This window comes from Bos indicus x Bos taurus, chromosome 19, assembly GCF_003369695.1.
Source record: "Bos indicus x Bos taurus breed Angus x Brahman F1 hybrid chromosome 19, Bos_hybrid_MaternalHap_v2.0, whole genome shotgun sequence".
Taxonomy (NCBI): Eukaryota; Metazoa; Chordata; class Mammalia; order Artiodactyla; family Bovidae; genus Bos; species Bos indicus x Bos taurus.
The window spans coordinates 38011942-38037529 of NC_040094.1; the positions used below are offsets into that span (position 1 = coordinate 38011942).

The following is a 25588-nucleotide window of genomic DNA, read 5'->3' on the forward strand; positions in this document are numbered from 1 at the left end:
AGAAAAATGAGGTAATATATGTAAACGTCTTTAGTAATCCACAAGCTGCTAGTGAATATAAGGTGCTGTTGTTAAATGTCTTTATTGTTACGCTCACCCGACTCCCAATCTTGGTGAGCCGCTGTTTCGTCCTCGCACCTCCGCGCAGACTGCCGCGCCCTACACGCGACCCTCTGCGAGTTCCCGCCTCTTTTTTCTCAAGCCCCTCCTTCCCTTCAAATCTTCGGGCCCTGGCGACACAAGGGACGCATGCGCAGTAGGGAAGGTAGGCGGAGTCTTGAGGCAGAGGGAGGAGGAGCTGGAGAACCTAAAAAGGGGAGGGGAGTCGGAGTAGAGGATGCGGAGGCCGCGCGGGGTGGGGCCCCGGCGGGTACGCGCTCGCTGCGTCGACGTGCTGACGCCATGACGCCCCGACCGGTGTGTTTCGGTATGTGTGTGTGTGTGTGAGTGTGCGCGCTCCTTGTGTGTGTGTATTTGTGTATCGGCGGTCTCGCAGGTCCCGGATGTTGCGGACAGTATGAGGCGAGCGCAGGGGGACGGGGACCAGCAGCTGTCGCCGCCGCTCTCAGGTGAGTGGGGGGAGGAGAGTCGAGGGAAAGGGTTGTCCTGTCTGAGTGGGGGGGGGGGTGTCTCCCTTAAGAGGTGACTGACCCCCCACTCTCCGCCCCCCCACCACCCCGCGCCGCACATAGACTGTTTTCTGCCCCATTTCCCACATCCCGGATTACATGGCCCGCGAATGCCAGCAGTCGTGCCTTCTCCTAATCCCAAGCATTCAGGAGACACAAACGCGCCCCCTGCCTTCGGCCCCCCCCATGATTTTCCCAGTCCCATCCCCCTTGCCAAATAGTGAGCTGTCGCCTGCGGCGAGATGGGTGACTGCGCATGCTCGAGTGTGAACAAGCTAGGGGTGCTTGGTCGCTGCCCTCGGGGCGCATGCGCATCGCTGTGTTGCAGGGACCTGCGGGATAAAGAGCCACTTGACCGCGCGCCCGCCTTCTTCCTAGGCAGTGGGCTAGACTTGGTGCCAGATAGTGGGCCTGTTGCTTCTCTCCAAAAGGGAGGGTTTAAATTACTTGAGGGAATTTATGACAAAGCACCTTTCGCGTCTTGTGTTGTCATAGGGATTCCCAGGCTCCAAACGCCTCCGAGAGCAAGCATTCCCTACGCTGACCCTTCTTTGGAAACTGCCATTGGAACTTATAGTTCTAGTATTCCTTTTCTTTCCTCGGATTCTTCCATCGTCATGTTGTATCGCTAATGCAAACCTCCTCTAAATTTAGGAGTAGGTGGCAATTGTTCTGGCAAGGGATTTTGGTAGCCTTTCTAAGGAGGACTAGGGCCATAAAAAAGAAAGTAAGGGGGGTTTCCTTTACTTATTCTCACAGAACCAGATGAAGTAAAGAGTATAAGGCTTAGAGTAGTAACTGTACATCAAGACATCTATGTACTCTGATCTCTAGCCCTCCTCGGTGTGACCTATTTGCCTCTTTTTTGGTAAAAGATCTTCTTTAGTGCTTTCGTTTTTAGCTGTACATTATTGGTGTTTTGAATAGCACATGAAAAAAGCAATCTGAAACTACTGGTGAGCGATAACCTAGCCAGTGGAAGTTTTAAGTAACAAGAATGGTGTTTCTTTCACATTTGCAAATAACAAAGAGCAATTTTTAAAATGAACTTTAAGGTGCAGTAATATCTCAGTGATCTAGAACCTGTGTTTTCAGTTGGAAGATTATACATGGTCCCTTGATTTGCTCCTATGTTGCCACTCTTGAATACTCGCTGCCATCAGAACAGGGTGAAGAGATGATAAACTCTTACAAGCAAAAGGTTTGCTGAATAGCATTGAAATGAATAGTTAAATTGTTGGCGGGGGTGGTGGTGCACATTTTCTGTGTTCTTTTAGTTGTCTTTGCCAACGTTGCTTCCTGTCTGGATAACTTAGGAATGGGACATACTATTCAGTTCAGTTCAGTTCAGTGGCTCAGTCGTATCCGACTCTTTGCGACCCCATGAATTGCAGCATGCCAGGCCTCCCTGTCCATCACCAACTCCAGGAGTTCACTGAAACTCATGTCCATTGAGTTGGACATATTATTAGGAAGCCTTATTTTCTCTTTTCTTTCCTTTGTGTTCTTTCTTTGATACTCATCTCTCAAGGCTTTTTGGGGGAGAAGGGGTTGTCATTCTTAACTCTAGGGCCTTAAGTTCTTGGGCTTTAAAGTATATATATATATTTTACTTCCTCATTTTACTGTGGCCTTGGCATGGTTCAGCTGTCTTTCATGCTGTTTTCTGTTGTAATGGTTACAGCTGGAGCCAAGCAATGACATAGGAAGCACAAGAATTTGGGGGGCATATATCTTCTTGTCAGAGAAGGCAATGGCACCCTACTCCAGTACTCTTGCCTGGAAAATCCCATGGATGGAGGAACCTGGTAGGCTGCAGTCCACGGGGTCGCTAAGAGTCGGACACGACTGAGCGACTTCACTTTCTCTTTCCACTTTCATGCTTTGGAGAAGGAAATGGCAACCCATTCCAGTGTTCTTGCCTGGAGAATCCCAGGGATGGGGGAGCCTGGTAGGCTACCATCTGTGGGGTCACACAGAGTCGGACACGACTGAAGTGACTTAGCATGTATCTTCTTGTATCCTTTGAAAGAGCTGGACATTCATCTTTTTTCTTGTGTGAAGACTGAGAAGTATAAGTTATTGTGACCACCTCATGCTTAGGCTGGGGGTGGTTGATGTCCATTTGATACTTTGGGACTTATCCTTTTAGAGCTCTTCATAGTGGTTAGTTTAGTGCTTGGAGATGTTCAATGTTGCCTATGTCCAGACTTCTGTCAGGTAGTTTGGTAAAATCTTTTTTATTTCTTTAATTTTTTAAAATTTTTGGCCATGCATGCAGCATGCAGGATCTTAGTTCCCTGAGCAGGGATTGAACCCGGGCCACCTGCAGTGGAAGCACAGCCTTAACCACTGGACCACCAGGGAAGTCCCCTAGTCTGGTAAAATTTGGAAGTAAAATGGAGGTAAATAAATGTCCTTTTTTCTTCTCAGTAGACTTCTGTCATATAGGGTGCTTTCTTTTTATCTGGTTGAATTTACTGAAGTCTCATAAAAAAGTTGTATGGTGTGAAGACATGAAATGCTTTTAGGTTAAGATAAGTATTAATTAAATAATTCAGATGGGTGCAATGTGTTCAGTTGCTCAGTTCTGTCTAACTCTTTGCTGCCCCATAAACTGTAGCTCCTCTGTCCTTGGAATTTTCCAGGTAAGAACACTGGAGCATGTTGCAGTTTCCTACTCCAGGGGATCTTCCTGACCCAGGGATTGAACCAGCATCTGTTATGTCTTCTGCGTTGGCAGATGAATTCTTTACACTAGCGCCACCTGCTGCTGCTGCTAAGTAGCTTCAGTCGTGTCCAACTCTGCGCGACCCCATAGACGGCAGCCCACTAGGCTCCTCTGTCCCTGGGATTCTCCAGGCAAGAATACTAGAGTGGGTTGCCATGGGAAGCCTTAAATTGGTGTAGAGCCTTGTTTAAAAAAATAACTCTTTAAAATGGGTAACACATGTACACACATACGATACAAAAATCAGAAACTACATAGAGTATGTCCTCCTTTCATCCTTCTAGATACCTCCCTTGAAGGAAATTGTTTCCTGTATCTTGTTTACCTTGCATAGATAAGGCTTTTACATGCATATGCAACTATATATTCTTTGGTGTTTTTGTTTTTATTTGTTGTTTACATAAATGGTAAGATTCTATACCTACTATTCTGCACTTTGCTTTTTTCACTTAGTATATCTTGGCTGTCATTTCATACAGTACATAGAGTACCTCTTCCTTTTTTTTTTTTTTTTAACCTCTTCCGTTTTGAAAGCTGGCAGATATTCCGCTGTATAGATGTGCCATTATCCAGCCAGCGTTTATTGGATAGTTAGGTTGTTTCCAGTGCTACAGTTAATTCCTCATGTGTCCTTTTTATGTACATCGATGTCTGTTGGATTAATTCCAGGTGGAAAGCTATATGGATTTTTAATGTTGTTAAATATTGCTAAATTGCTTTTCATAAAAGTTGTATTAATTTATATTCCTGCCAGCAGTGTGAGTCTGGCTCTTTCCCCACCAGCACTGTACTATCTGATTTTTTAAGTCTTCCTGCAGGAGACTTCCCTGGCAGTCCAATGTGGAAAATCCGTGCTTCCAGTAAGTGGGCATGGGTTTGATCCCTGGTCAGGGAACTAAGATCCTGCGTGCCTCACAATTCAGCCAAAAAAAACAAAACAGTAACAAAAACAATAAAACTTCGTGCACTCTTTTGTGTGAGATTTTAAAGTTCATTATGTACCTTGTTAAGCTTCATTATCCCCAGGAGTTGTGGATAAATATTGTCACTGTTTTGCAGACCAGAGGTAGTGGTGAAAGATATTGTTGGACTGAAGAATAATCTCATGAGAATAAAGTCATATGCCTGGATAATGTGGCTTTTTAAAAGCAATGCTAGGAAGACACGTACAACTTGTATTCTAATTTCTCCCTATCACACTTGCTGATTGTTTCTCCATGGGAAATTCTGTAACCCCATAAGTGATGTTTGATGATCTCCATTTGAGAGCTGTGACTCAAGATTGTTTATACAAGTGAACTGCTACTCTGTTGAGAAATTAAAAGACTAACTCAGTTATTTGAGATGCTTTTCTGAGTGCCTGCACAGAATATTGCTGCTAGTACTCTGAAAGATAGTTGCAGAATGTGTGCTTCACTATGAATTGTGAGCAAATAGAGGAGAGTTCATTTGGGAGGCCTTCCTGGAGGAAAGGAAGTGCATTTTGAGCTGTCTAGGTAAAAAATTGTAAACATACAGAAAAATGGAAAGAATAGTACAGTTGTCATCTTTATACCAATTACTCCCTAGATTCCAACAGTTTTTCATGTTTTACTGTATTTGTTTTATCTGTATATGTGCATGCGTGCATACTCAGTCTCTTCGGTTGTGCCTGACTCTTTGTGGCCCTATGTGTAGCCCACCAGACTTCTCTGTCCGTGGGATTCTCCAGGCAAGAATAATGGAGTGGGTTGCTGTGCCCTCCTTCAGGGGATCTTCCCAACTCAGGGATTGAACCTGGGTCTCCTGCATTGCAGGCAGATTCTTTACTGCTGAGCCACTGGGGGAGCCACTTTATATGTGCATATGTGTTTGCATATAATATATAAATCTTTACATTGTAGACATCATGACACTTTAATACTTTAAATACTTTAGTGCATCTTTTTAAAACAGACATTGTTTTAGTTCATTGATCTTACAATACATTGTCACAGCGGAGGCAATTAACAATACTTTCCCAGTACCATCTAATATCTAGTTCATGTTCAGGTTTTCCCAGTTGTCTCCAACACAACACTTGTTAGCTATTGGTATTTTTTTCTCCAAAAATGTTTCCTTAGTCTCTTTTTAAATCTAAAACACTTTATTTAGGATCGATGCAGTCTTTCCTTTTGAAGAGACCAGGCCATTTGTCTTGTATAATATATCACTTCTAGAGTTTTCTGAGAAACTGGAGATTCCTCTCAGTTTCATGTAATTTGTTCCTTTATCCCTGTATTTCCTTACAAACTGGCAGTGAAGTCTTGGCTAGATTCAGTTAAACATTTTTGGTAATAATACTTCATAGGTGATGCTGTGTACCTCATGTCACATCACAATAAGAGAAACATCATGTCATAATGTCTGACTGTTAATGGTGATGGATTTGTTTGTTCAAGATGATAAATACCGGATCTCTCCATTGTAAAGACTTTGTAATTAGCAGGTAGAGTAGTGACACTTTGACACAATACTCTTATGCTTCTTCAGCAGCCTTTATCACCTACTGATAACAGTCTTTGCCTGAATCAACTATTTCTTTGGCTATTACAAAGTGCTAATTTTCTAATTCTAACATTCCTTTTATATTGATTAGCCTTCCATCATCTGTAAAGGTATCTCTCATCAGTTAGGAATAGATTATAATTTCTTCCCAAAAGTTCAGATAAATTCTTAATTTACTCAGAATCCTTTAGCAATTTTCTGAGTAAGAAGTTGGTATACCTCTAGTGAAATGAATTTTCTTTTTTTTTTTTTTTTTGCTCTGTTTTGGTATCTTTATAAACTCATGGATTTTAATTTTCTCTGTGTTTTACCAATAATCACAGACTTTTTTTTTGGATGCTCAAAATGTCCCATGTTTGACCTTTGGGAGCCTTTTACACTTGGTGTATAAGCTTCTAGCAGAGGAAGTCGCTGAATGACTTTCTTTTTTCTTGTCTCAGATGTCCCCTCACCTTACCTCTGTATGCTTATATATCTATACTACACTTCCTTCCATTTTAATAAACTGTGTTGTTAATCTCCGTATGGAGCTTCTGTCCCCAAATTCTAACAACTAAAGGTGTCTTTTTTTTTAACACAGTGCACCTAGTGTTTGATTCATTTCTGTGTCACTGGCATTGTTGGATTCTGAATCTTAGACCTCACAGCTTTCTTATCTTGAGTACTCTTTGTGAAAAACAGCTAGTATCTCTCAAGAGAGCATTGTTTCCCAACCCCACATCACAAATACAAGGTTAGCTATAGAAGAGACTGGATTTCCCTGTCGGCTCAGACAGTAAAAGAATCCACCTGCAATGCCGGGAAACCCGGGTTTGATCCCTGGGTTAGGAAGATCCCCTGGAGGAGGGCATGGCTACCCACTCCAGTATTCTTGCCTGGAGAATTCCCATGGATAGAGGTGCCTGGCGGGCTACAGTCCATAGGGTGGCAAAGGGTCAGACATGACTAAGTGACTAAGCATAGCACAGCATAGAAGAGACTGTGGAATTTCTTTTCTCATGAGCAAACTTGCTTTTTTTTCCTGAGATGAAAGGTATACAAGATGAAATTTATAAACTGATAATTTGTATATAATATTTTCGAGATGTGGGGTTTTGAGCATTATATACCTTTGTGTGTACATGTATAAGTGTGTGTGTGTCTTTCCTCCCTTTTCCTTATTCACACACATTTCTCCAACACAGTTGGAGTGTTATGTAAGATTATGCTGTAATAACATATATTTTTCATTATCACAAGATTTCATCATGAAAAAGTGACAAATTGTTCATAATTAAGGAAAATTTTCAGATAGGCCATGAGCTCTAATATCTAGCTGTCTTAACACAGGGTCTGGAACAGTACTAAATCCTGTGGATTTCTGTTGTGTGCTGTGGACTCAGAAATGTTGATGCATCCTCAGTGTTCCCTGAAAACCCATCACACTAATAAAAGTTAATACAAGGGAAAGATACAATGGAGCTATATTCTAAACCTGTTTAGGGTCTAAACTAATTCCTCAGTCAGTCAGTTCAGTCACTCAGTCGTGTCCAACTCTTTGCGACCCTATGGACTGCAGCACGCCAGGCCTCTCCCTGTCCATCACCAACTTCCGGAGTTTACTCAAACTCACGTGCATAGAGTCGGTGATGCCATTCCACCATCTCATCCTCTGTCGTCCCCTTCTCCTCCTGCCTTCAATCTTTCCCAGCATCAGGGTCTTTTCCAGTGATTCGGTTCTTCACATCGGGTGGCCAAAGTATTGGAGTTTCAGCTTCAGCATCAGTCCTTCCAGTGAATATTCAGGACTGATTTCCTTTAGGATGGACTGGTTGGATCTCCTTGCAGTCCAAGGGACTCTCAAGAGTCTTCTCCAACACCACAGTTCAAAAGCATCAATTCTTCGGTGCTCAGCTTTCCTTATATTCCAACTCTCACATCCATACTTGACTACTGGAAAAACCATAGCTTTGACTAGACAGACCTTTGTTGACAAAGTCACGTTTCTGCTTTTTAATATGCTTTCTATGTTGGTCATAACTTTTCTTCCAGGGAGCAAGCATCTTTTAATTTCATGGCTGCAGTCACCATCTGTGGTGATTTTGGAGCCCAAAAAATAAAGTTTTCACTGTCACTGTTTGCCCTGTTTCCCCATCTATCTGCCATGAAGTAATGGGACCGGATGCCATGATCTTAGTTTTCTGAATGTTGAGCTTTAAGCCAACTTTTTCACTCTCTTCTTTCACTTTCATCAAGAGGCCCTTTAGTTCTTCACTTTCTGCCATAAGGGTGGTGTCATCTGCATATCTGAGGTTATTGATATTTCTCCCGGCAGTCCTGATTCCAGCTTGTGCTTCATCCAGCCCAGCATTTCTCATGATGTGCTCTGCATTTAAGTTAAATAAGCAGGGTGACAATATACAGCCTTGACATAGTCCTTTCCCTATTTGAAACCAGTCTGTTGTTCCATGTCCAGTTCTAACTGTTGCTTCCTCACCCGCATACAGATTTCTCAAGAGGCAGGTCAGGTGGTCTGGCATGCCCATCTCTTGAAGAATTTTCCACAGTTTACTGTGATCCACACAGTCAAAGGCTTTGGCATAGTCAATAAAGCAGAAGTAGATATTTTTCTGGAACTCTCTTGCTTTTTCACTGATCCAGCGGATGTTGGCAATTTGATCTCTGGTTCCTCTGCCTTTTCTAAATCCAGCTTGAACATCTGGAAGTTCACGGTTCACATATTGCTGAAGCCTGGCTTGGAGAATTTTGAGCATTACTTTACTAGCGTATGAGATGAGTGCAATTGTGCAGTAGTTTGAGCATTCTTTGGCATTGCCTTTCTTTGGGATTGGAATGAAACTGACCTTTTCTAGTCCTGTGGCCACTGCTGAGTTTTCCAAATTTGCTGGCATATTGAGTGCAGCACTTTCACAGCATCCTCGTTCAGGATTTTAAATAGCTCAACTGGAATTCCATCACCTCCACTAGCTTTGTTTGCAGTGATATTTCCTAAGACCCACTTGACTTTGCATTCCAGAATGTCTGGCTCTAGGTTGGTGATCACACCATCACGATTATCTGGGTCGTGAAGATCTTCTTTGTATAGTTCTGTGTATTCTTGCCACCTCTTCTTAATATCTTCTGCTTCTGTTAGGTCCATACCATTTCTGTCCTTTATTGTTCCCATCTTTGCATGAAATGTTCCTGCCTTAGCAGAAAATGATTTATAAGACTCTTAACCATTTAGTGATGTTTTGAGTAACTTACGGATTTCAGGTTACTCAAAGCCTGACAATAACAGTATTCTGATATTTATCTGAAATTCAGTTTTCTTTTTGCCATCTTGTCATATTTACTTTCAGATTTTATAAGCTTATTCTCAACCTGGTTTCATAACAGTACTGGCTCCTTACTAAATTTTGGTTGTGTATTCAGGGAAGCACACCTGTTTCTTGTGTTTGTTTTCAGTTATGGTGAATCATTCCAGTAGCTTCCTTTACTTTTGTTTTTGACAAGCTCCTGTTATAGTAAAAAATGATTTTGAAGCTTAGCCTCTTTAGGAAACACTTGGCCCTTCATTCTTGCAACTATGGTCATGTTTTAATAGAATTGGCAGGAGTTGTACAGTTGCTGTGTGTGGCAAAGTTGGTCATGCAGCTTTGGGAATGCTGGATGCAGACCTCAAAATGGGAGTTATACAGTTGGACAGTAACCCTTACTTGACCGTGAAGACCTTTATTCTTTTTTTTTTTTTAACAATTCAAAAAATTAAAAAAATTTTTTTACTGTGCCGTATGGCGTATGGGATCTTAGTTCCCCAACCAGGGATCAGACCTGCACTCCTTATAGTGGAATCATGAAGACTTAACCACTGGACCACCAGGGCAGTTCCCGAAGAGCTTTATTCTTTAGTGTTGCTTTCTAAGAAGCTGTTGGCGTAAATCTTTGGGCTGAGGCACCAGCTATATCAAAGAAGAGCTTGCAGTAGTTCTCTGAAGGCCTCTAATTCCTCCTAGCAATCTGTTTATTTGTAAGGAAAAAGATATATGTGTAATCATTCACTGTGATTTGAGGTCTACACAGTCCTTTTCTTGGTATTTAAAACAGGTACTACTTTCAATTTCTATGATTTTGACTACTTTAGATACTTCATATGAGTGGAATCATGTAGTACTTGTCCTTTTATATCTGGCTTATTTCACTTAGCATGATATCCATGAGGTTCATCCATGCTGTCAGAATTTCCTTCCTTTTGGAGACTGCATAATACTCCCTTGTTTGTATATAATTACATTTTGTTTATCCATTCATCCACCAGTGGATACTTGGGTAGCCGCCACCTTTTGCTCTTGTGAATAATGCTGCTCTGAACATAGGTGGACAAATATCTCTTTGAGACTCTGGTTTCAATTCTTTTGGGTTTATACCCAGAAGTGGAATTGCTGAATCATATGTTAATTCTATTTTTACATTTTTTGAGGAACCACCACACAGTTTAATGTAGTGGCTGCACCGTCTTACATTCTTACCAGCAATGTACAAGGGTTCCAGTTTTTCTAAGTCTTTGGCAGTACTTGTTATCCTATGCTTTTTTTTAAAAAAATAGCCATCCTAATGGGTATGTTTTAATGTGTTTTTTAGCCTTATCTTTTTTTGAAACTAAGTTTAAACTTTAAAGATTTTTTTTTTCTTTTATGGTGTACGTTTTTTGTGAGGTAATAGTTATATACTGTGTTTTCTTCTACAAGTTTTAAAGTTACACTTTTCACATTTAGGTTTTTAATCCATCTAGAATTTATTTTGATGCTTGGTGTTACATAGAGATCTAATTTTTTTCATTAGGAAAACCCAAAATAGGGTTAATTTTCTTTCCATAAAGATCACCTGGTGGCCACCACCGTGTGTTGAATATTGATGTTTGCCCACTGCAACTTTATGATAACATTTCAGTTCAGTTTAGTTCAGTCATGTCTGACTCTTTGCAACTCCGTGGACTGCAGCATGCCAGGCTTTCCTGTCCATCACCATCACTCCTGGAGCTTGCTCAGACTCATGTCCATTGAGTCCGTGGTGGCATCCTACCATCTCATCCTCTGTCATCTCCTTCTCCTGCCTTCAGTCTTTCCCAGCATCCGGGTCTTTTCCAATGAGTCAGTTCTGAAGCTCAGTCCTTCCAATGAATATTCAGGACTGATTTCCTTTAGGATTGACTGGTTTGATCTCCTTGCAGTCCAAGGGACTCTCAAGAGTCTTCTCCAACACCACAGTTCAAAAGCATCAATTCTTTGGCACTCAGCTTTTTTTATAGTCCAACTCTCACATCCATACATAACTGCTGAGAAAACCATAGCTTTGACTAGACTTACCTTTGTCGTCAAAATAATGTCTGCTTTTTAATATGCTGTCTAGGTTGGTCATAGCTTTTCTTCCAAGGAGCAAGTGTCTTTTAATTTCATGGCTGCAGTCACCATCTGCAGTGATTTTGGAGCCCAAGAAAATAAAGTCTGTCTCTGTTTCCATTGTTTCCCTATCTATTTACCATGAAGTGATGGGATCTGATGCCATGATCTTAGTGATGGCATGAAGTGATGGGACCAGATGCCATGATACCACTTAACGTGTTTCCAAATATATGAGGGTTTGTGTTTGTGTTCTCTGTATTCTGCACCATTGGTCTATTTGCATATTTTGCGCTGATACTACACTGTCTTAATTGTCATAGCTTTATAATAGTTGTTCTGTCTGGTAGGGCAGGTCTCACTACCTTGTTCTTTTTCGGTTCATCAGCCTCTGTGACAAACCCTGTCAGATTGGTGTGGTTTAATGATACCATGCTGCTGCTAAGTCGCTTCAGTCGTGTCCGACTCTGTGCGACCCCATAGACGGCAGCCCACCAGGCTTCCCCGTCCCTGGGATTCTCCAGGCAAGAATACTGGAGTGGGTTGCCATTTCCTTCTCCAGTGCGTGAAAGTGAAAAGTGAAAGGGAAGTCACTCAGTCGTGTCCAACGCTCAGCGACTCCATGGACTGCAGCCTACCAGGCTCCTCCATCCATGGGATTTTCCAGGCAAGAGTACTGGAGTGCGGTGCAATTGCCTTTTCCGAATGACACCATAGGCTGTCTAAATTATATTGACATGATATATAAGGGCCTTCTCCAAGAGAAAGAAAATTATCAAGCCTCTCTTTATATAACAGCTGGTTATTAAGTTTGTCTCTTAGTCTGAATGAACCAATAATTTCCATTCAGTTTTTAATTTTGTTGGAGTGATATTTACTTTGATATAAGAATATTGTCTTCAAATGGAGGGGAGCCTTGTTATAATTTGTTGTCTCATATAAGGACCCAAATTAAATGGTTTTTGTAATGACATTGAGGTTCTGTGGTATTAAGACTCTCTTGATCATAAGAAAAATAAGCCTATTTAAACTAGCTCATATAAAAGATTTATCAAAAGGAAATAGCTGTTATAGAATCCAAGGAAAAGCTGACCAGGGCTTCAGAAAGGGCTGGCACTGAAACAGTTCAGGTATTTTAAGCAGTTAGACTTAATAGATTCTAGTGTTCCACCACATACAGACCTTAAGATCCATGAAGCTTAATTCAGATTCCCGAGCAATATTTGATTTCATCAGTCTAAGGCTTGACTTCCCCCAGACCAGATATCTGCCTCAGGTTCAACTCTGGTTGAGGATACACAAAGCAATTTTGAGGGTGGCTGGAATCAGAGGCAAGTTCTCTTAAGCAGTGGTTCTCAAAACTTTTTGGTCTCAGACTCTTTACACTCCTAAAAATTGAGTTTTGAGTTTTTCTTTGTGTAGTTTATATCTGTTCATAGTTACTAAATTAGAAATTAAACATAAAGCATTTAAAAATATCAACTACTTTAAATATATTAATACAAATAATATATTTTTATGAAAAACAACTAAAAAGTTAGAAGTGGCAGTTTTGGATTTTTGTGAATCTCTTAAATATCCAGCTTAATAGAAGACAGCTAAACTATCATGTCTGCTTCTGTATTTAACCTGATGTGATAGATTGTTTTGATTGAAATATATGAAGAAAATATGTCCAGAGTACTTGTAGTTGGAAAAGGGAGGAGCGTTTTCAGACAGCTGTGCATATTCTCTGATACTACACCAAAACTTGATAATCAGTAGTTTCTTCATAAGTTACATTGCAGTGTGGAATCTGAAGTCATGTTGTATATTAAAATTCATTGGTCTTTCTTGTACTTTAAATAGATCTTTAACTGATACTTGATTTTATGATATCATACATTGGTTGTTTGGAAATGCTGGTTCATTGAGTTAAACATCTTCCAAATGACACATGTCATAATATGATACCAAAAAAACCACATTAGCTAATATTCTCCTTCTTATCAGAAAAAATTTTAAGTATTGGGAATCTATGCAGCTACAATATTTCCAAGATTTTAATTTTTGATTAAAAGCTTTGGTTTTGCCATTAGTTACAAATACTGTCAGTTGTATTTGTATCTTGTATTTGTATTTGTATCTTGAAGTGACAGAATCAATTCATTTTCAAGAAAACATCTGCTAAATATTCATGTCTGAATAACCACAGTTTGCCCTTTGTTCCAAGTAAAAGTAGTATTCCATGAAAAAAGCAGTTAGGTTAGCTCACAAATCAAGAGTCACAAGAGGTTTTCCTGGAGACTGCCAATGTACTTGAGTATCCTATAGAAGTGCTATCTACACACTTCCCATTTCATCATGCAGAATATTTAAAAGACCCATACAAGGGCTCAGATTTAATAAAAGTAATACTGCTTCCTCAGGAATATTTTCAAGTGAAACTGACTTTTTAAGAAGAATAGTCCCTGATGGTAAAAGACACGCATGACTCTAGTACAGTTTGATGCCGTTACCTTTCTTTATACTAAGGCACTGATTTTGTATACCAGTGCAAATGCCAACACAATGAAAAAGGCAAAAATTTCTTAATACTGTGAAAATAGTTTCAACAAACTCACTGAAAGGGACTTTCAGGGATTTATGAACTACACTTTGGGAACCACAGTGGGTAGGATAAAAAAGGTCTATTATTTGAGGTACAGCAAGTGTTTCATGGTAGAATTTTACTGGATTGCTAATACTGTTACTTAACAATATTTAATGTGATGGAGAAATGAAGGGATACTTCAGTTCAGTTCAGTCGCTCAGTTGTTTCCGACTCTGCAGCCCCATGGATTGCAACACGCCAGGCCTCCCTGTCCATCACCAACTCCCGGAGTTTGCTCACTCGTGTCCGTTGAGTCAGTGATGCCATCCAACCATCTCATCCTCTGTCGTCCCCTTCTCCTCCTACATTCAATCTTTCCCAGCATCAGGGTCTTTGCAAATGAGTCAGTTCTTCACATCAGGTGGCCAAAGCATTGGAGTTTCAGCTTCAGCATCAGTCCTTCCAGTGAATATTCAGAACTGATTTCCTTTAGGATGGACTGGTTGGATCTCCTTGCAGTCCAGGGGACTCTCAAGAGTCTTCTCCACACCACAGTTCAAAAGGATCGATTCTTCGGTGCTTAGCTTTCTTTATAGTCCAACTCTCACATCCACACATGACTACTGGAAAAACCATAGCCTTGACTAGATGGACCTTTGTTGCAAAGTAATGGGATACTTGAAAGATTCTAAAAAGTTTCAGATTTTTTGTTGAACAGAAATAGTTTCCTAGTAATTATTGTTTTCAAACAGCAGAATTTAAGGCATTCAGATTTTCAGCTAGTCCTTCAAACATGTCATAATCGTAGCGTAACCAATTTTAATATGGCTTACGGAGTTTCCCTTGTGGCTCAGCTGGTGAGGAATCCACCTGCAATTCGGGAGACCTGGGTTCTATCCCTGGGTTGGGAAGATCCCCTGGAGAAGGGAAAGGCTACCCACTCCAGTATTCTGGCCTGGGGAATTCCGTGGACTACAGCCCATGGGGTGGCAGAGAGTAAGACACAACTGAGTGACTTTCACTTTCAGTTTTTCACTATGGGAGTTTAGTCACATAGTAGCACGTGTAGCTTAACACTTTTTTTTCAAGCAGTTGAATACATTAAAAAATCTGAGCTGCCAAATCTGGTGCTCTGTGACAACCTAGAGTGGTAGGGTGGGATGGGAGGGAAGTTTAAGAAGGAGGGGGCATCCGTATACCCTGTTGCTGATTCGTGTTGATATATGACAGAAACCAACACAATATTGTAAACCAATTATCCTTCAATTAAAAATAAATAAATTTTTAAAAAAATTCTGAGCTGCAAAAATTGCTTTTGGGAAGATCTTGCCTTTCCAGAAAAGGCATAGAAGGGAAGGTTAAGGCTGGGAATCTGTTATTGCAGCTTTAAATCTTTTGGTCATTTAAGAGTCTTGTGAAAGAAAACACCCTTCCCCCCAAATTTAAATATGTTTTATGACAGAGACAGGACTGGTGGTGTTAACTGACTTCAACAGATACCTATTGAGTGACTATAAACAAAAGGTTTGGTAAAAGGTATGTTCTGAAAGGAGTGGGGAATTAAACCAGTATTATATATTCTGTTGTGGTATTATATAAAGTACTGTATAAAGTCGTTCAAGTTTTTCTGTAAGATGTTATGGAAAAACCCGAATGACCTTTTAGGCCAACCCAGTATTTTGGTGTTTAGAAAAGAAAGAGGGACTTCCCTGGCTGCCCAGTGGTTAAGACTTAGTGTTTCCACTACAGGGGGCACGGTCCCCCATGCTGTGTGGTGCAGCCAAAAAAACAAAAGGAAGACACCATTCAGTTGGGAAAGTTAGGGTGGAAAGACTGTCTTTGTAAAGGGTGCATTTGAACTGGGCTTTGAAGGGTAGGTATTTTAAAGGCAGGAATTTTGATAGGCAGAAATAAAAAGTTAGTTCAGGCAGAAGGAATGTCAAGAGCAAAAATGTGGAGGTGGGGAAATGCATTGTTAGTATAGGGTGTGTACTGGAAATAATGAGCAGTGTAGTGTAGCTGAAGGAAAAGACACATGGGAAAATAGGAGATAAGAAAGGAAAGTCAATTGGCTCAGAATATGGGAGGTCTTCCCTGGTGGCTCAGAAGGTAAAGCGTCTGCCTACAATGCGGGAGACCTGGGTTCAATCCCTGGGGCGATAAGATCTCCTGGAGAAGGAAATGGCAACCCACTCCAGTATTCTTGCCTGGAAAATCCCATGGATAGAGAAGCCTGGCAGGCTACAGTCCATGGGGTCGCAAAGAGTCGGATACGACTGAGCGACTTTTGCTTTCTACCAAGACCAGGAAGTTAGGGTTTAATGTGGTAAGTGATGGAGAGACTTTGAAATTTTTTGAAAAAATAATATGATCAGAGTGTGCTTTCAGAAAATTTATTTGGCCTCAATCATTTATTAGTTCATTCATCAAAAAAATTTTAATAGTTGCTCTGTGCCACTTAAGCATGAGAAATGCTATATATAATGGTGAACCAAACAGAAAATCCATATTTGAGAATTTCCACTCTAGGAAAGGAACTTCAATAAATAAAATATAATTACAAATTACTGTAAATGTTATGAAGGAAGGGAGTAAATTACCATGGGGGGTAAATGGGGAAATTAAGTTTAATTGAGGAATCTGGGAAGGCCTTGCTGAGGAGTTAAATTTTTAATCGAGTACTTGCCTTGTGCAAGATGATGTTCTAGGTGCTGGGGATATAGTGAAGGAACAAAACAGATAAAAATCTCTGCTCTCATGAAGTGCATATTCAGGCAGTAAATAAGATAAATAGAATATATGGTTATGTTAGAAGGTGGTAGGTCCCAAGGAGAAAAATAAAGATGGAGAAAGAGATACTGAGTGTTTGGTTGGAGTTGGGTATTGCAAGTTTAGATAGAATGGCCAGGGAATGTCTCATTAAATCACTACAAAGGTAATATTTGAGTAATATCTGTAGAAGTAGAAAGTGGAGGAGTAAATCAGAAACTCCAGGCAGAGGGAGTAGCAAGGGCAAAAGCCAGGAGGAATATATGTGTCCAACATGTGCAAGAAACAAGCAGGGAGGCCAGGGTGACTGGAGTTAGGTGAACAAGGGAGAAAGTGGTCGAAATAAGCTTGGAGAGGGTAGTAGGAGTCTGGGATCTGTAGTCCTTAACTGCATGTTAGAATCACTTGGGGAGCTTTTGAAGTTCTAAAGCCTGGGCTGCACCTTAAAATACCTAAATAAGAATCTTTGCAGGTGGAACTCAGTGGCAGAAGTGATGGAGAGAAGTATTTGAGAAGTATGTCAGAGAATCTATCAAATTTTAGAGTGAATGTGGGGGTTTGGGAGAAGAAAGTGTCAAGGATGATTTCCAGGTTTCTGTCTCAAGTACATAGGTGATTAGAGGTATCACTTACTGAGATGGAAGCAGGGGATAGAAATGGGAGGAGCAGGTGAGGGTTTGGAGGGAAGATCAGAAGTCAGGATCTTCAATTTTAGACCTGTTAAAATTTGAGATGTGAATGAGGCTGAGTATAAATATATTAAATAGGCAGAAATGTGAGTGGAGCTTGAAGTAAAGTCAGGATTTCAGTTAATTATATATAACCTGCTTGCTGATGGTCTTCAAAGTATCTAAACGCATCATAGAGGATACATTTGATGTGGAAGGAACTGCAAGTCTGGAAAGTGGTTACTGTTCCCGCAATCTGAACAAGAAATGGTGCTGATGTGAACTAGGATGGTGGCATTGGGACTAGAAAAGAAGGAGTAGGTTGGAGATTTGGAAACCTCTGAAGCCCCTAGGTAGTGGGGATGGACAGTAGACAAGGAATGAGAGAGCTTTAAGATGTCAAGCCTGGGTAATGGTCTGTTGTTGCCTAGTCACTAAGTTGTGTAGCCCACCAGGGTCCTCTGTCCATGGGATTTTTTAGGCAAGAATACTGGAGCGTGTTGCTGTTTCCTTCTCCAGGGGATCTTCCTGACCCAGGGATTGAACCCATGGCTCTTTTGGCAGACAGATTCTTTACCACTGAGCCACATGGGAAGCCCAGTCTGTTAGCAGATGTAAATAAAGTGTTTGGCTTTGCATGTATTGACATTTAAGAGAGGCTGCTTAGCAGGCAGGCAGTTTAATCTGTTGGAAGGAGCAGGTGAGCTTTGCAACATAGACTTGTGTTTTATTTACATAAAATTAGTTCACCATGGGAGTGTAAAAAATTTTGAAAATACAACATCCACAGTCTTTATCATGACCTGTCAGGCCTTCTGTGATAGGGTCCCTGTCTATTTTTTGTGACGTTTTCCTTTGTGTGCCATGTTCAAGCTGCACAGGCTTTCCTTCTGTTCCTCCAGTATGCTCAGCTAGGTCCTCCTTCAGGGCTTTCGTACTTGTTTTCTCATCGTGAGTCTTCCCTTCCTCTTGGTAAACGTAATAGAAGTTCAGAGAGAAAAATTCAGAAGTTAGCATCTGGAAATTAGAAACAATTCCAAGAGATCCTTGGATGAGAGTGTGAATGACGGCCTGAAATGGAATGGCTGTAAGAGCCATTGAAGTTGAAGTCCAGTCAGCAAAAGACAGCCGACTACCGTCTTGGTCTTCGTGTACTTCAATATTCAAATCTGTTGATCAGAGGTGCTAAATAAGTGGATTTCCCCTCTGCCTCCTTGGTCTGATGATGGGATGATAGTGGTGGTCGTTGTTGACTTGACTTGATGACTCATTGCTGTCCTGTCACCACTTACAGAGATGTCCTCTGAATAGGTGAACACTTCCTTCAGAGAAAGTTGTGGGTAATTATTTCAGAAACTTCTGGCATGAATAAACAACGTGTTATGAAAATAATTATATGTTGACTTCAGTACATTGTTAGGGACTATTTTTCTTCCTAAGCTAGTGTTTTACTTCTTAAGTGATAAAGTGAAGTCACTCAGTCATGTCCAACTCTTTGTGACCCCATGGACTGTAGCCTACGAGGCTCCTCCCTCCATGGGATTCTCCAGGCAAGAGTACTGGAGTGGGTTGCCATTTCCTTCTCCAGGGGATCTTCCCAACTCAGGGATCAAACCCAGGTCTCCTGCATTCCAGGCAGACGCTTTAACCTCTGAGCCACCAGGGAAGCCCTGAGTGATAAAGAGTTGTATGTTATTTCAAATCTACCATCTATTATTTTTCAGAGTGAGAAGATTTGCTTTTTTGATTATTAAATTGTGGAGAGAAAAAGAGAAAAAACTTTAAAATTTTCATGTCATTAAAAATAATCTTTTAAAGTAACTACACAAAAATAGTGTTATATGGGTGCATCATATTTTATGTGGCGAATTCCCTACTAATGAACTTCTTTTTTCTCCAATTTTTGCTTATAAATTATGCTGTGATTATTTATTTATTTTTTTTTTTGGTGATGAATCTTTATACACTGATCAGATTGATTCCTTAGGATGGACTCTTAAAGTGGAAGTGGAATTAACTGTGTTGAAGGTTATATAATATTCCATTTCCCATAATTATTCTTTTAGTATCTTTATGGTTGAAAAGATAAACAGCATTAAAGGACATTTTAGTAAAGGGGAAAAAAATCAATTTTATCTTTTTGCCAACTGTTTTTGTTTTGGTTTTTATGTGCCTGTTTCAAGTTCTCACTACACCTACCAAAAGATAATTGAGGGTAGGGAAAAACACATATAGTTCTGGGCATCCTATATTAATGATCAGGTAAGGAATTCTAAGTAACATTTGTTAACTGCCAAGAAAGTGACAATAAATATGATGGGAATTCAGAGTGAACGGAGGTGATTAGGAAACACTTCAAGGCAAGGTGAAGTCTGACCTGGATCCAGAAGAGTGGTATTCACATACGAGGTAGGAGCGTTCCTAGCCTTCAGAATGGAATCACAAATTTGAGGAACGTGTGTATGAGCTGACAAATAGGCTAGAGAGTAGGTGGTTAGACTAATCGGAAAGGAGGGTTCCTGCTGTGCTGTAGTGAGAGGCTTTATGGGAGTAACGTTCTTTTCCAGAGGACTGCTTTTATTTTTGGTACATCTGAAGTTGTACAGTAGGGAACTTTAAGATAAAGCAGATAATGTGGTCCAATTTAAGCAAAATAAAGTCTCTTTTTACAAGAAATATAGGTTATTTATTTATATAAGTGAATTATTTGAGTAATGAACTTCCTGTAGATCTTAAAAGTTATTATCACACGCAAATTTTTTTGTGACTCTGTGATGATGGATATTAACTAAACTTATTGTGGTGATAATTTCACTATATATGTGTATATCAAATCATTATGTTGTGCAGCTAAAACTAACACAGTGTTAAATGTTATATCAATAAAAAAGTGATACTTAAATATTCACTTTATTATATAGCTTGACAGACATGTTGCAGCTTTTGTGTAGCTCAGTTTCTTCTGTAAAATGAAAGGGTTTAAACAGGGTGATTGCTGAAGTCCTTTCTGGCACTTGAAATTGTTACATAAACTTTCAAGAATACCTTGATTTTATGAAATAAATTGACCTGCAGTTAGATTGATACTCACTTCCACCTCCGTAGGCACAATAATGCACCTACATATCTGTGGGAGCAAAACCCATCAGTTGCACGATTGTCTCATGGCTCCCCAGGTCTAGATTCATTGACTTTTGGAAACTCAGTTGTTCTCACCTTGTATTTCTAAATGACAATTACAGATTTTCATTTGAAAGAATCTGTGGCCTAAGATTGTGCCTCAAGAGGATGCTGTGAGATTGAGAGGAACTATTACATAATAATAGTTTTAAATGATCCTCATGTAAATTATCTATAGGAATTTATCTCATGCTGGCTTTCTTTTATTCTGAATTCACTTCCATGATGTCTTTAATATATGGCCAAGCTGTGTAAATACACTTTATTATTAGTTCAGCCCATATGCAATTTTGGTTATACATCTATAGGAAAAATTACATAATACATTCCAAAGTGAAATGTTTAGGATTTCTGCTTTTTCTGTTTTGACTTATTTACACCACTTTTCACCTCCTTTAGTATAGATACTTGAAAACTTACTAGTAGTTATAAAAAAAATTGTATTTAACTTTTTGGCTGCACTGGGTGTTTGTTGCTCTGCGCAGACTTTCTGTCGTTTCAAAGAGCCGGGGCTACCCTTTGTATGGGCTTCTCATTGTGGCGGAGTACAGGCTCTAGGGTGCTCAGGGCTTCAGTAGTTGCTGCATATGGGCTCCAGAGCACAGGCTCAGTCATTGTGACATAGGGGCCTAGTTGCCCCACAGCATGTGGGATCTTCCTGGACCAGGAATCAAACTGATGTCCCAATGTTGCAAGCCGGATTCTTAACCACTAGACCACCAGTAAAGCCCCTGACTAGTGCTTCTTAAAGCTAAGATTTTCTCTTTAAAGTATACAATCATGTTAAAACTAATCTGTGGTATACTTTAAGTATCTCCTGCATAGCATCACATTCTTTTTACCGAATCATTTTCGACCAGTGTTGCCTTTTAGATGGAACCAAGGTTGTAAGTTTGGCTGTCTAGCTCTTTTGACAAGCCTTATCAGGATGCTATTAACTTGGTGGGGTTTTCAGGATTTAGGATCCAATTCTTAGTTTTTCAAGTGCACTTGTTTTTTTTGGTGCACCAAAGTTGATTGGTCTCAGCGAAAAGTGGCTAGCCAAGCTCACATTGGCTGAGGGATAAACCAGGATGCCTTTTTTAAAATTATGTATTTAGAGTTCCAAAGAATATCAAGGAGAAATAAGAAAGCCTTCCTCAGTGATCAAGGCAAAGAAATAGAGGAAGACAATAGAATGGGAAAGACTGGAGATCTCTTCAAGAAAATTAGAGATACCAAGGGAACATTTCATGCAAAGATGGGCTCAATAAAGGACAGAAATGGTAAGACCTAACAGAAGCAGAAGATACTAAGAAGAAGTGGCAAGAATATACAGAAGAACTATACACAAAAGATCTTCATGACCCAGATAATCACAGTGATGTGATCACTCACCTAGAGCCAGACATCCTGGAATGTGAAGTCAAGTCGGCCTTAGGAAGCATCACTACGAAAAAAGCTAGTGGAAGTGACGGAATTCCAGCTGAGCTATTTCAAATCCTAAAAGGTGATGCTGTGAAAGAGCTGCACTCAATATGCCAGCAAATTTGGAAAACTCAGCAGTGGCCACAGGACTGGAAAAGGTCAGTTTCATTCCAATAGCAAAGAAAGACAATGCCAAAGAATGTTCAAAGTCATCTCACAGCTAGTAAAGTAATGCTCAAACTTCTCCAAGCCAGGCTTCAACAATACATGAACCATGAATTTCCAGATGTTCAAGCTGGATTTAGAAAAGGCACAGGAACCAGAGATCAAATTGCCAACATCCGTTGGGTCATTGAAAAAATAAGAGCGTTCCAGAAAAATATCTACTTCTGCTTTACTAACTATGCCAAAGCCTTTGACTGTGTGGATCAAAACAAACTGTGGAAAATTCTTCAAGAGATGGGAATACCAGACCACCTGACCTGCCTCTTGAGAAACCTGTATGCAGGTCCGGAAGCAACAGTTAGAACCGGCCGTGAAACTACAGACTGGTTCCAAATAGGGAAAGGACTACATCAAGGCTGTATATTGTCACCCTGCTTATTTAACTTATATGCAGAGTACATCATGAGAAACGCTGGGCTGGATGAAGCACAAGCTGGAATCAAGATTGCTGGGAGAAATAGCAATAACCTCAGATATGCAGATGACACCACCCTTATGGCAGAAAGTGAGGAAGAACTAAAGAGCCTCTTGATGAAAGTGAAAGAGGAGAGTGAAAAAGTTGGCTTAAAGCTCAACATTCAGAAAACTAAGACCATGGCATCCTGTCCCATCACTTCATGGCAAATAGATGGGGAAACAGTGTCAGACTTTATTTTCTTGGCCTCCAAAATCACTGCAGATGGTGACTGCAGCCATGAAATTAAAAGACACTTGCTACTTGGAAGAAAAGCTATGATCAACCTAGACAGCATACTAAAAAGCAGAGACATTACTTTGCCAACAAAGGTCCATCTAGTCAAAGCTATGGTTTTTCCAGTAGTCATGTATGGATGTGAGAGTTGGACTACCAAAGAATTGATACTTTTGAACTGTGCAGCCCCTTGGACTGCAAGGAGATGCAATTGGTCCATCCTAAAGGAGATCTGTCCTGAATGTTCATTGGAAGGACTGATGTTGAAGCTGAAACTCCAGTCCTTTGGCCACTTGATGCGAAGAGCTGACTCATTTGAAAAGACCCTGATGCTGGGAAAGATTGAAGGCGGGAGAAAGGGATGACAGATGATGAGATGGTTCGATGCCATCACTGACTTAATGGACATGAATTTGAGTAAACTCCAGGAGTTGGTGATAGACAGGGAAGCCTGGCGTGCTGCAGTCCATGGGGTCGCAAAGAGTCGGTCACGACTGAGCGACTGAACTGAACTGAAGGGTTACTTTCTAGTTGTGGTGTGCAGGTTTCTTACTGCAGTGGCTGCTTGGTTGCAGATCACGGGCTCTAGGCGCTAGGCTTCAGTATTGAGGTACATGGTCTTATTTGCCCTACGGCATGTAGAATCTTCCCAAATCAGGGATTGAACCTATGTCCCCTGCACTCGCAGGCAGATTCTTAACTGCTGGACCACCTGGGAAGGCCCCAGAATGCCATTTTATTAAGGTACATGGTGAAGGTTTTCTTTGGGTACATTGAGGGGAAGTCCTTTCCATCACCTAGAAAACTTGTGTCTGCTCAGTCCTTTCCCCTCCTAGTGTCACAGTATTTTTAAAAATAATAATAATAGCTAACGTTTACTGAGTGCTTAGTATGTGTCAGCTTCTGTTCTAAGCATTTTACTCATTTAGTTGCTGTTGTTTAGTTGCTAAGTTGTGTCCGATTCTTTTGCGACCCCATGAACTGTATGTAGCCCGTTGGGTTCCTCTGTCCATGGGATTTCCCAGACAATACTGGAGAGGGTTGCCATTTCTTTATCCAGGGGATCTTCCCAACCCAGGGATCAAAACCAAGTCATCTGCTTTACAGGTGGATTCTTTACTGTTAAGCCATTGAGGAAGCCTATTTTACTTGTATTTAGCTCATTTAATTTTCACAGTAACCTTATGAGGGAGGTATTCATCTGTATTTTACAGGTGAGGAGTCTGAGGTATTCAGTTCAGTTCCGTCTCTCAGTCGTGTCTGACTCTTTGCGACGCCATGAACCGCAGCATGCCAGGCCTCCCCGTCCATCACCAACTCCCGGAGTCCACCCAAACTCATGTCCATCGAGTCGGTGATGCCATCCCACCATCACATCCACCGTCATCCCCTTCTCCTCCTGCCCTCAGTCTTTCCCAGCATCAGGGTCTTTTCCAGTGAGTCAGCTCTTCACATCAGGTGGCCAAAGTATTGGAGTTTCAGCTTCAGCATCAGTCCTTCCGGTGGACACCCAGGACTGATCACCTTTAGGATGGACTGGTTGGATCTCCTCGCAGTCCAAGGGACTCTCAAGAGTCTTCTCCAACACCATAGTTCAAAAGCATCAATTCTTTGGCGCTCAGCTTTCTTCACAGTCCAACTCTCACATCCATACGTGACCACAGGAAAAACCATAGCCTTGACTAGATGGACCTTTGTTGGCAAAGTAATGTCTCTGCTTTTTAGTATGCTGTCTAGGTTGGTCATAACTTTCCTTCCAAGGAGTAAGCGTCTTTCAATTTCATGGCTACAGTTAGCATCTGCAGTGATTTTGGAGCCCCCGAAAAATAAAGTCTGCCACTGTTTCCGCTGTTCCCCGTCTATCTGCCATGAAGTGATGGGACCGGATGCCATGATCTTAGTTTTCTGAATGTTGAGCTTTAAGCCAACTTTTTCACTCTCCTCTTTCACGTTCATCAAGAGGCTCTCTAGTTCTTCTTCACTTTCTACCATAAGGGTGGTATCATCTACATATCTGAGGTTATTGATATTTCTCCCAGCAATCTTGATTCCAGCTTGTGCTTCCTCCAGCCCAGCGTTTCTCGTGATGTACTCTGCATATAAGTTAAATAAGCAGGATAACAATATACAGCCTTGACATACTCCTTTTCCTTTTTGGAACCAGTCTGTTGTTCCATGTCCAGTTCCAACTGTTGCTTCCTGACCTGCATACAAGTTTCTCAAGAGGCAGGTCAGGTGGTCTGGTATGCCAGTCTCTTTCAGAATTTTCCACAATTTATTGTGATCCACACAGTCAAAGGCTTTGGCATAGTCAATAAAGCAGAAATAGATGTTTTTCTGGAACTCTCTTGCTTTTTCCATGATCCAGTGGATGTTGGCAATTTGATCTCTGGTTCCTCTGTCTTTTCTAAAACCAACTTGAACATCTTGAAGTTCATGGTTCACGTATTACTGAAGCCTGGCTTGGAGAATTTTGAGCATTACTTTACTAGCGTGTGAGATGAGTGCAATTGTGCAGTAGTTTGAGCATTCTTTGGCATTGCCTTTCTTTGGGATTGGAATGAAACTGACCTTTTCCAGTCCTGTGGCCACTGCTGAGTTTTCCAAATTTGCTGGCATATTGAGTGCAGCACTTTCACAGCATCATCTTTCAGGATTTGAAATAGCTCAACTGGAATTCCATCACCTCCACTAGCTTTGTTTGTAGTGATGCTTCCTAAGGCCCACTTGACTTCACATTCCAGGGTGTCTGGCTCTAGGTGAGTGATCACACCATCGTGATTAATCTGGGTCGTGAAGATCTTTTTTCTAC

The 25588-nt window shown here is 40.8% G+C and overlaps 1 protein-coding gene across 2 annotated transcripts in view; it reads left to right on the forward strand.

Annotated features, from left to right (window-relative positions):
* Positions 1–375: 375 nt before the first annotated feature.
* The window catches only part of SPOP (speckle type BTB/POZ protein), an 82527-nt gene continuing 57314 nt past the window's right edge, over positions 376–25588 (forward strand). For both annotated transcript variants that reach the window (XM_027516889.1, XM_027516891.1), the window contains exon 1: positions 376–569. The gene's annotated coding sequence lies outside the window, so the exon portion shown is untranslated. The remainder of the gene's footprint in view (positions 570–25588) is intronic.